Here is a 10,056-nt window from a genome sequence, read left to right on the forward strand (position 1 = left end):
CAGCAGGGTAAGGCTCACTCACTGTGTAACCGTACAGAGTCAGGGTTTATTCAGCAGGGTAAGGGTCACTCACTGTGTATCCGTACAGATTCAGGGTTTATTCAGCAGGGTAAGGGTCACTCACTGTGTAACCGTACAGAGTCAGGGTTTATTCAGCAGGGTAAGGGTCACTCACTGTGTAACCGTACAGAGTCAGTGTTTATTCAGCAGGGTAAGGGTCACTCAGTGTGTAACTGTACAGAGTCAGGGTTTATTCAGCAGGGTAAGGGTCACTCACTGTGTAACCGTACAGAGTCAGGGTTTATTCAGAAGGGTAAGGGTCACTCACTGTGTAACCGTACAGAGTCAGTGTTTATTCAGCAGGGTAAGGGTCACTCAGTGTGTAACTGTACAGAGTCAGGGTTTATTCAGCAGGGTAAGGGTCACTCACTGTGTAACCGTACAGAGTCAGGGTTTATTCAGCAGGGTAAGGGTCACTCAGTGTGTAACTGTACAGAGTCAGGGTTTATTCAGCAGGGTAAGGGTCACTCGCTGTGTAACCGTACAGAGTCAGTGTTTATTCAGCAGGGTAAGGGTCACTCGCTGTGTAACCGTACAGAGTCAGGGTTTATTCAGCAGGGTAAGGGTCACTCACTGTGTAACCGTACAGAGTCAGGGTTTATTCAGCAGGGTAAGGGTCACTCACTGTGTAACTGTACAGAGTCAGTGTTTATTCAGCAGGGTAAGGGTCACTCACTGTGTAACCGTACAGAGTCAGGGTTTATTCAGCAGGGTACGTGTCACTCACTGTGGAACCGTACAGAGTCAGTGTTTATTCAGCAGGGTAAGGGTCACTGTGTAACCGTACAGAGTCAGTGTTTATTCAGCAGGGTAAGGGTCACTGTGTAACCGTACAGAGTCAGTGTTTATTCAGCAGGGTAAGGGTCACTCAGTGTGTAACTGTACAGAGTCAGGGTTTATTCAGCAGGGTAAGGGTCACTGTGTAACCGTACAGAGTCAGTGTTTATTCAGCAGGGTAAGGGTCACTCACTGTGTAACCGTACAGAGTCAGGGTTTATTCAGCAGGGTAAGGGTCACTGTGTAACCGTACAGAGTCAGGGTTTATTCAGCAGGGTAAGGGTCACTCACTGTGTAACCGTACAGAGTCAGGGCTTATTCAGCAGGGTAAGGGTCACTCACTGTGTAACTGTACAGAGTCAGGGTTTATTCAGCAGGGTATGGGTCACTCACTGTGTAACCGTACAGAGTCAGGGTTTATTCAGAAGGGTAAGGGTCACTCACTGTGTATCCGTACAGAGTCAGGGTTTATTCAGCAGGGTAAAGGTCACTCACTGTGTAACCGTACAGTGTCAGGGTTTATTCAGCAGGGTAAGGGTCACTCACTGTGTAACCGTACAGAGTCAGGGTTTATTCAGCAGGGTAAGGGTCACTCACTGTGCAACCGTACAGAGTCAGTGTTTATTCAGCAGGGTAAGGGTCACTCACTGTGTAACCGTACAGAGTTAGGGTTTATTCAGCAGGGTAAGGGTCACTGTGTAACCGTACAGAGTCAGTGTTTATTCAGCAGGGTAAGGGTCACTCACTGTGTAACCGTACAGAGTTAGGGTTTATTCAGCAGGGTAAGGGTCACTCACTGTGTAACCGTACAGAGTCAGGGTTTATTCAGCAGGGTAAGGGTCACTCACTGTGTAACCATACAGAGTCAGTGTTTATTCAGCAGGGTAAGGGTCACTCACTGTGTAACCGTACAGAGTCAGTGTTTATTCAGCAAGGTAAGGGTCACTCACTGTGTAACCGTACAGAGTCAGGGTTTATTCAGCAGGGTAAGGGTCACTGTGTAACCGTACAGAGTCAGTGTTTATTCAGCAGGGTAAGGGTCACTCACTGTGTAACCGTACAGAGTCAGGGTTTATTCAGCAGGGTAAGGGTCACTCACTGTGTAACTGTACAGAGTCAGTGTTTGTTCTGCAGGGTAAGGGTCACTCACTGTGTCACCGTACAGAGTCAGGGTTTATTCAGCAGGGTAAGGGTTACTCACTGTGTAACCGTACAGAGTCAGGGTTTGTTCAGCAGGGTAAGGGTCACTGTGTAACCGTACAGAGTCAGGGTTTATTCAGCAGGGTAAGGGTCACTCACTGTGTCACCGTACAGAGTCAGGGTTTATTCAGCAGGGTAAGGGTCACTGTGTAACCGTACAGAGTCAGGGTTTATTCAGCAGGGTAAGGGTCACTCACTGTGTCACCGTACAGAGTCAGTGTTTATTCAGCAGGGTAAGGGTCACTCACTGTGTAACCGTACAGAGTCAGTGTTTATTCGGCAGGGTAAGCATCACTCACTGTGTAACCGTACAGAGTCAGTGTTTATTCAGCAGGGTAAGCGTCACTCACTGTGTAACCGTACAGAGTCAGTGTTTATTCAGCAGGGTAAGGGTCACTCACTGTGTAACCGTACAGAGTCAGGGTTTATTCAGCAGGGTAAGGGTCACTCACTGTGTAACCGTACAGAGTCAGGCTTTATTCAGCAGGGTAAGGGTCACTCACTGTGTAACCGTACAGAGTCAGGGTTTATTCAGCAGGGTAAGGGTCACTCACTGTGTAACCGTACAGAGTCAGGGTTTATTCAGCAGGGTAAGGGTCACTCACTGTGTAACCGTACAGAGTCAGTGTTTATTCAGCAGGGTAAGGGTCACTCACTGTGTAACCGTACAGAGTCAGTGTTTATTCAGCAGGGTAAGGGTCACTCACTGTGTAACCGTACAGAGTCAGGCTTTATTCAGCAGGGTAAGGGTCACTGTGTAACCGTACAGAGTCAGGGTTTATTCAGCAGGGTAAGGGTCACTCACTGTGTAACCGTACAGAGTCAGGGTTTATTCAGCAGGGTAAGGGTCACTCACTGTGTAACCGTACAGAGTCAGTGTTTGTTCTGCAGGGTAAGGGTCACTCACTGTGTATCCGTACAGAGTCAGGGTTTATTCAGCAGGGTAAGGGTCACTGTGTAACCGTACAGAGTCAGGGTTTATTCAGCAGGGTAAGGGTCACTCACTGTGTAACTGTACAGAGTCAGTGTTTATTCAGCAGGGTAAGGGTCACTCACTGTGTAACCGTACAGAGTCAGTGTTTATTCAGCAGGGTAACGGTCACTCACTGTGTAACCGTACAGAGTCAGGGTTTATTCAGCAGGGTAAGGGTCACTCACTGTGTAACCGTACAGAGTCAGGGTTTATTCAGCAGGGTAAGGGTCACTCACTGTGTAACCGTACAGAGTCAGGGTTTATTCAGTAGGGTAAGGGTCACTCACTGTGTAACCGTACAGAGTCAGTGTTTATTCAGCAGGGTAAGGGTCACTCACTGTGTATCCGTACAGAGTCAGGGTTTATTCAGCAGGGTAAGGGTCACTGTGTAACCGTACAGAGTCAGGGTTTATTCAGCAGGGTAAGGGTCACTCACTATGTAACCGTACAGAGTCAGTGTTTATTCAGCAGGGTAAGGGTCACTCACTGTGTAACCGTACAGAGTCAGGGTTTATTCAGCAGGGTAAGGGTCACTCACTGTGTAACCGTACAGAGTCAGGGTTTGTTCAGCAGGGTAAGGGTCACTCACTGTGTAACCGTACAGAGTCAGGGTTTGTTCAGCAGGGTAAGGGTCACTCACTGTGTAACCGTACAGAGTCAGGGTTTGTTCAGCAGGGTAAGAGACACTCACTGTGTAACCGTACAGAGTCAGGGCTTATTCAGCAGGGTAAGGGTCACTCACTGTGTAACCGTACAGAGTCAGGGTTTATTCAGTAGGGTAAGGGTCACTCACTATGTAACCGTACAGAGTCAGGGTTTATTCAGTAGGGTAAGGGTCACTCACTGTGTATCCGTACAGAGTCAGGGTTTATTCAGCAGGGTAAGGGTCACTGTGTAACCGTACAGAGTCAGGGTTTATTCAGCAGGGTAAGGGTCACTCACTGTGTAACCGTACAGAGTCAGTGTTTATTCAGCAGGGTAAGGGTCACTCACTGTGTAACCGTACAGAGTCAGTGTTTATTCAGCAGGGTAAGGGTCACTCGCTATGTAACCGTACAGAGTCAGTGTTTATTCAGCAGGGTAAGGGTCACTCACTGTGTAACCGTACAGAGTCAGTGTTTATTCAGCAGGGTAAGGGTCACTCACTGTGTATCCGTACAGAGTCAGGGTTTATTCAGCAGGGTAAGGGTCACTGTGTAACCGTACAGAGTCAGGGTTTATTCAGCAGGGTAAGGGTCACTGTGTAACCGTACAGAGTCAGGGTTTATTCAGCAGGGTAAGGGTCGCTCACTGTGTAACTGTACAGAGTCAGTGTTTATTCAGCAGGGTAACGGTCACTCACTGTGTAACCGTACAGAGTCAGGGTTTATTCAGCAGGGTAAGGGTCACTGTCTTACAGTACAGAGTCAGTGTTTATTCAGCAGGGTAAGAGACACTGTCTGTGTAACCGTACAGCGTCAGTGTTTATTCAGCAGGGTAAGGGTCACTCACTGTGTTCCCGTACAGAATCAGGGTTTATTCAGCAGGGTAAGGGTCACTCACTGTGTAACCGTACAGATTCAGGGTTTATTCAGCAGGGTAAGGGTCACTCACTGTGTAACTGTACAGAGTCAACGTTTATTCAGCAGGGTAAGGGTCACTCACTGTGTAACTGTATAGAGTCAGGGTTTATTCAGCAGGGTAAGGGCCACTCACTGTGCAACCGTACAGAGTCAGTGTTTATTCAGCAGGGTAAGGGTCACTCACTGTGTAACTGTATAGAGTCAGGGTTTATTCAGCAGGGTAAGGGTCACTCACTGTGTAACTGTATAGAGTCAGGGTTTATTCAGCAGGGTAAGGGCCTCTCACTGTGCAACCGTACAGAGTCAGTGTTTATTCAGCAGGGTAAGGGTCACTCACTGTGTAACTGTACAGAGTCAGGATTTATTCAGCAGGGTAACGGTCACTCACTGTGTAACCGTACAGAGTCAGGGTTTATTCAGCAGGGTAAGGCTCACTCACTGTGTAACCGTACAGAGTCAGGGTTTATTCAGCAGGGTAAGGGTCACTCACTGTGTATCCGTACAGAGTCAGGGTTTATTCAGCAGGGTAAGGGTCACTCACTATGTAACCGTACAGAGTCAGGGTTTATTCAGCAGGGTAAGGGCCACTCACTGTGTAACCGTACAGAGTCAGGGTTTATTCAGCAGGGTAAGGGTCACTCAGTGTGTAACTGTACAGAGTCAGGGTTTATTCAGCAGGGTAAGGGTCACTCACTGTGTAACCGTACAGAGTCAGGGTTTATTCAGCAGGGTAAGGGTCACTCACTGTGTAACCGTACAGAGTCAGTGTTTATTCAGCAGGGTAAGGGTCACTCGCTGTGTAACCGTACAGAGTCAGGGTTTATTCAGCAGGGTAAGGGTCACTCACTGTGTAACCGTACAGAGTCAGGGTTTATTCAGCAGGGTAAGGGTCACTCACTGTGTAACCGTACAGAGTCAGGGTTTATTCAGCAGGGTACGTGTCACTCACTGTGGAACCGTACAGAGTCAGTGTTTATTCAGCAGGGTAAGGGTCACTGTGTAACCGTACAGAGTCAGTGTTTATTCAGCAGGGTAAGGGTCACTGTGTAACCGTACAGAGTGAGTGTTTATTCAGCAGGGTAAGGGTCACTCAGTGTGTAACTGTACAGAGTCAGGGTTTATTCAGCAGGGTAAGGGTCACTCACTGTGTAACCGTACAGAGTCAGGGTTTATTCAGCAGGGTAAGGGTCACTCACTGTGTAACCGTACAGAGTCAGGGTTTGTTCAGCAGGGTAAGGGTCACTCACTGTGTAACCGTACAGAGTCAGTGTTTATTCAGCAGGGTAAGGGTCACTCACTGTGTAACTGTACAGAGTCAGTGTGTATTCAGCAGGGTAAGGGTCACTCACTGTGCAACCGTACAGAGTCAGTGTTTATTCAGTAGGGTAAGGGTCACTGTGTAACCGTACAGAGTCAGGGTTTATTCAGCAGGGTAAGGGTCACTGTGTAACCGTACAGAGTCAGGGTTTATTCAGCAGGGTAAGGGTCACTGTGTAACTGTACAGAGTCAGTGTTTATTCAGCAGGGTAAGGGTCACTCACTGTGTAACTGTACAGAGTCAGGGTTTATTCAGCAGGGTAAGTGTCACTCACTGTGTAACCGTACAGAGTCAGTGTTTATTCAGCAGGGTAAGGGTCACTCACTGTGTAACCGTACAGAGTCAGGGTTTATTCAGCAGGGTAAGGGTCACTCACTGTGTAACCGTACAGAGTCAGGGTTTATTCAGCAGGGTAAGGGTCACTCACTGTGTATCCGTACAGAGTCAGGGTTTATTCAGTCGGGTAAGGGTCACTGTGTAACCGTACAGAGTTAGGGTTTATTCAGCAGGGTAAGGGTCACTGTGTAACCGTACAGAGTCAGGGTTTATTCAGCAGGGTAAGGGTCACTCAGTGTGCAACCGTACAGAGTCAGGGTTTATTCAGCAGGGTAAGGGTCACTGTGTAACCGTACAGAGTCAGTGTTTATTCAGCAGGGTAAGGGTCACTCACTGTGTAACTGTACAGAGTCAGTGTTTATTCAGCAGGGTAAGGGTCACTCACTGTGTATCTGTACAGAGTCAGGGTTTATTCAGCAGGGTAAGGGTCACTCACTGTGTAACCGTACAGAGTCAGGGTTTATTCAGCAGGGTAAGGGTCACTCACTGTGTAACCGTACAGAGTCAGGGTTTATTCAGCAGGGTAAGGGTCACTCACTGTGTATCCGTACAGAGTCAGGGTTTATTCAGTCGGGTAAGGGTCACTGTGTAACCGTACAGAGTTAGGGTTTATTCAGCAGGGTAAGGGTCACTGTGTAACCGTACAGAGTCAGGGTTTATTCAGCAGGGTAAGGGTCACTCAGTGTGCAACCGTACAGAGTCAGGGTTTATTCAGCAGGGTAAGGGTCACTGTGTAACCGTACAGAGTCAGTGTTTATTCAGCAGGGTAAGGGTCACTCACTGTGTAACTGTACAGAGTCAGTGTTTATTCAGCAGGGTAAGGGTCACTCACTGTGTATCTGTACAGAGTCAGGGTTTATTCAGCAGGGTAAGGGTCGCTCACTGTGTAACTGTACAGAGTCAGTGTTTATTCAGCAGGGTAAGGGTCACTCACTGTGTAACCGTACAGAGTCAGGGTTTATTCAGCAGGGTAAGGGTCACTGTCTTACAGTACAGAGTCAGTGTTTATTCAGCAGGGTAAGAGACACTGTCTGTGTAACCGTACAGCGTCAGTGTTTATTCAGCAGGGTAAGGGTCACTCACTGTGTAACCGTACAGAATCAGGGTTTATTCAGCAGGGTAAGGGTCACTCACTGTGTAACCGTACAGATTCAGGGTTTATTCAGCAGGGTAAGGGTCACTCACTGTGTAACTGTACAGAGTCAGTGTTTATTCAGCAGGGTAAGGGTCACTCACTGTGTAACCGTACAGAGTCAGGGTTTATTCAGCAGGGTAAGGGTCACTCACTGTGTAACTGTACAGAGTCAGTGTTTATTCAGCAGGGTACGTGTCACTCACTGTGGAACCGTACAGAGTCAGTGTTTATTCAGCAGGGTAAGGGTCACTGTGTAACCGTACAGAGTCAGTGTTTATTCAGCAGGGTAAGGGTCACTCAGTGTGTAACCGTACAGAGTCAGGGTTTATTCAGCAGGGTAAGGGTCACTGTGTAACTGTACAGAGTCAGTGTTTATTCAGCAGGGTAAGGGTCACTCACTGTGTAACCGTACAGAGTCAGGGTTTATTCAGCAGGGTAAGGGTCACTTACTGTGTAACCGTACAGAGTCAGTGTTTATTCTGCAGGGTAAGGGTCACTCACTGTGTCACCGTACAGAGTCAGTGTTTATTCAGCAGGGTAAGGGTCACTCACTGTGTAACCGTACAGAGTCAGGGTTTATTCAGCAGGGTAAGGGTCACTCACTGTGTAACTGTACAGAGTCAGTGTTTATTCAGCAGGGTAAGGGCCACTCACTGTGCAACCGTACAGAGTCAGTGTTTATTCAGCAGGGTAAGGGTCACTCACTGTGTAACTGTACAGAGTCAGGATTTATTCAGCAGGGTAACGGTCACTCACTGTGTAACCGTACAGAGTCAGGGTTTATTCAGCAGGGTAAGGCTCACTCACTGTGTAACCGTACAGAGTCAGGGTTTATTCAGCAGGGTAAGGGTCACTCACTGTGTATCCGTACAGAGTCAGGGTTTATTCAGCAGGGTAAGGGTCACTCACTGTGTAACCGTACAGAGTCAGGGTTTATTCAGCAGGGTAAGGGTCACTCACTGTGTAACCGTACAGAGTCAGTGTTTATTCAGCAGGGTAAGGGTCACTCAGTGTGTAACTGTACAGAGTCAGGGTTTATTCAGCAGGGTAAGGGTCACTCACTGTGTAACCGTACAGAGTCAGGGTTTATTCAGCAGGGTAAGGGTCACTCACTGTGTAACCGTACAGAGTCAGTGTTTATTCAGCAGGGTAAGGGTCACTCGCTGTGTAACCGTACAGAGTCAGGGTTTATTCAGCAGGGTAAGGGTCACTCACTGTGTAACCGTACAGAGTCAGGGTTTATTCAGCAGGGTACGTGTCACTCACTGTGGAACCGTACAGAGTCAGTGTTTATTCAGCAGGGTAAGGGTCACTGTGTAACCGTACAGAGTCAGTGTTTATTCAGCAGGGTAAGGGTCACTGTGTAACCGTACAGAGTCAGTGTGTATTCAGCAGGGTAAGGGTCACTCAGTGTGTAACTGTACAGAGTCAGGGTTTATTCAGCAGGGTAAAGGTCACTCACTGTGTAACCGTACAGAGTCAGGGTTTATTCAGCAGGGTAAGGGTCACTCACTGTGTAACCGTACAGAGTCAGGGTTTATTCAGCAGGGTAAGGGTCACTCACTGTGTAACCGTACAGAGTCAGGGTTTATTCAGCAGGGTAAGGGTCACTCACTGTGTAACTGTACAGAGTCAGTGTGTATTCAGCAGGGTAAGGGTCACTCACTGTGCAACCGTACAGAGTCAGTGTTTATTCAGCAGGGTAAGGGTCACTCACTGTGTAACCGTACAGAGTTAGGGTTTATTCAGCAGGGTAAGGGTCACTCTCTGTGTAACCGTACAGAGTCAGGGTGTATTCAGCGGGGTAAGGGTCACTCACTGTGTAACCGTACAGTGTCAGGGTTTATTCAGCAGGGTAAGGGTCACTCACTGTGTAACCGTACAGAGTCAGTGTTTATTCAGCAGGGTAAGGGTCACTCACTGTGTAACTGTACAGAGTCAGTGTTTATTTTGCAAGGTAAGGGTCACTCACTGTGTAACCGTACAGAGTCAGGGTTTATTCAGCAGGGTAAGGGTCACTCACTGTGTAACCGTACAGAGTCAGTGTTTATTCAGCAGGGTAAGGGTCACTGTGTAACCGTACAGAGTCAGGGTGTATTCAGAAGGGTAAGGGTCACTCACTGTGTATCCGTACAGAGTCAGGGTTTATTCAGCAGTGTAAGGGTCACTGTGTAACCGTACAGAGTCAGGGTTTATTCAACAGGGTAAGGGTCACTCACTGTGTAACCGTACAGAGTCAGGGTTTATTCAGCAGGGTAAGGGTCACTCACTGTGTAACCGTACAGAGTCAGGGTTTATTCAGCAGGGTAAGGGTCACTCACTGTGTAACCGTACAGAGTCAGGGTTTATTCAGCAGGGTAAGGGTCACTCACTGTGTAACTGTACAGAGTCAGGGTTTATTCAACAGGGTAAGGCTCACTGTGTAACCGTACAGAGTCGGTGTTTATTCAGCAGGGTAAGGGTCACTCACTGTGTAACCGTACAGAGTCAGTGTTTATTCAGCAGGGTAAGGGTCACTCACTGTGTAACTGTACAGAGTCAGGGTTTATTCAACAGGGTAAGGGTCACTGTGTAACCGTACAGAGTCGGTGTTTATTCAGCAGGGTAAGGGTCACTCACTGTGTAACCGTACAGAGTCAGTGTTTATTCAGCAGGGTAAGGGTCACTCACTGTGTAACTGTACAGAGTCAGGGTT

Source organism: Chiloscyllium punctatum, chromosome 28 (genome assembly GCF_047496795.1).
Source record: "Chiloscyllium punctatum isolate Juve2018m chromosome 28, sChiPun1.3, whole genome shotgun sequence".
Classification (NCBI taxonomy): Eukaryota; Metazoa; Chordata; class Chondrichthyes; order Orectolobiformes; family Hemiscylliidae; genus Chiloscyllium; species Chiloscyllium punctatum.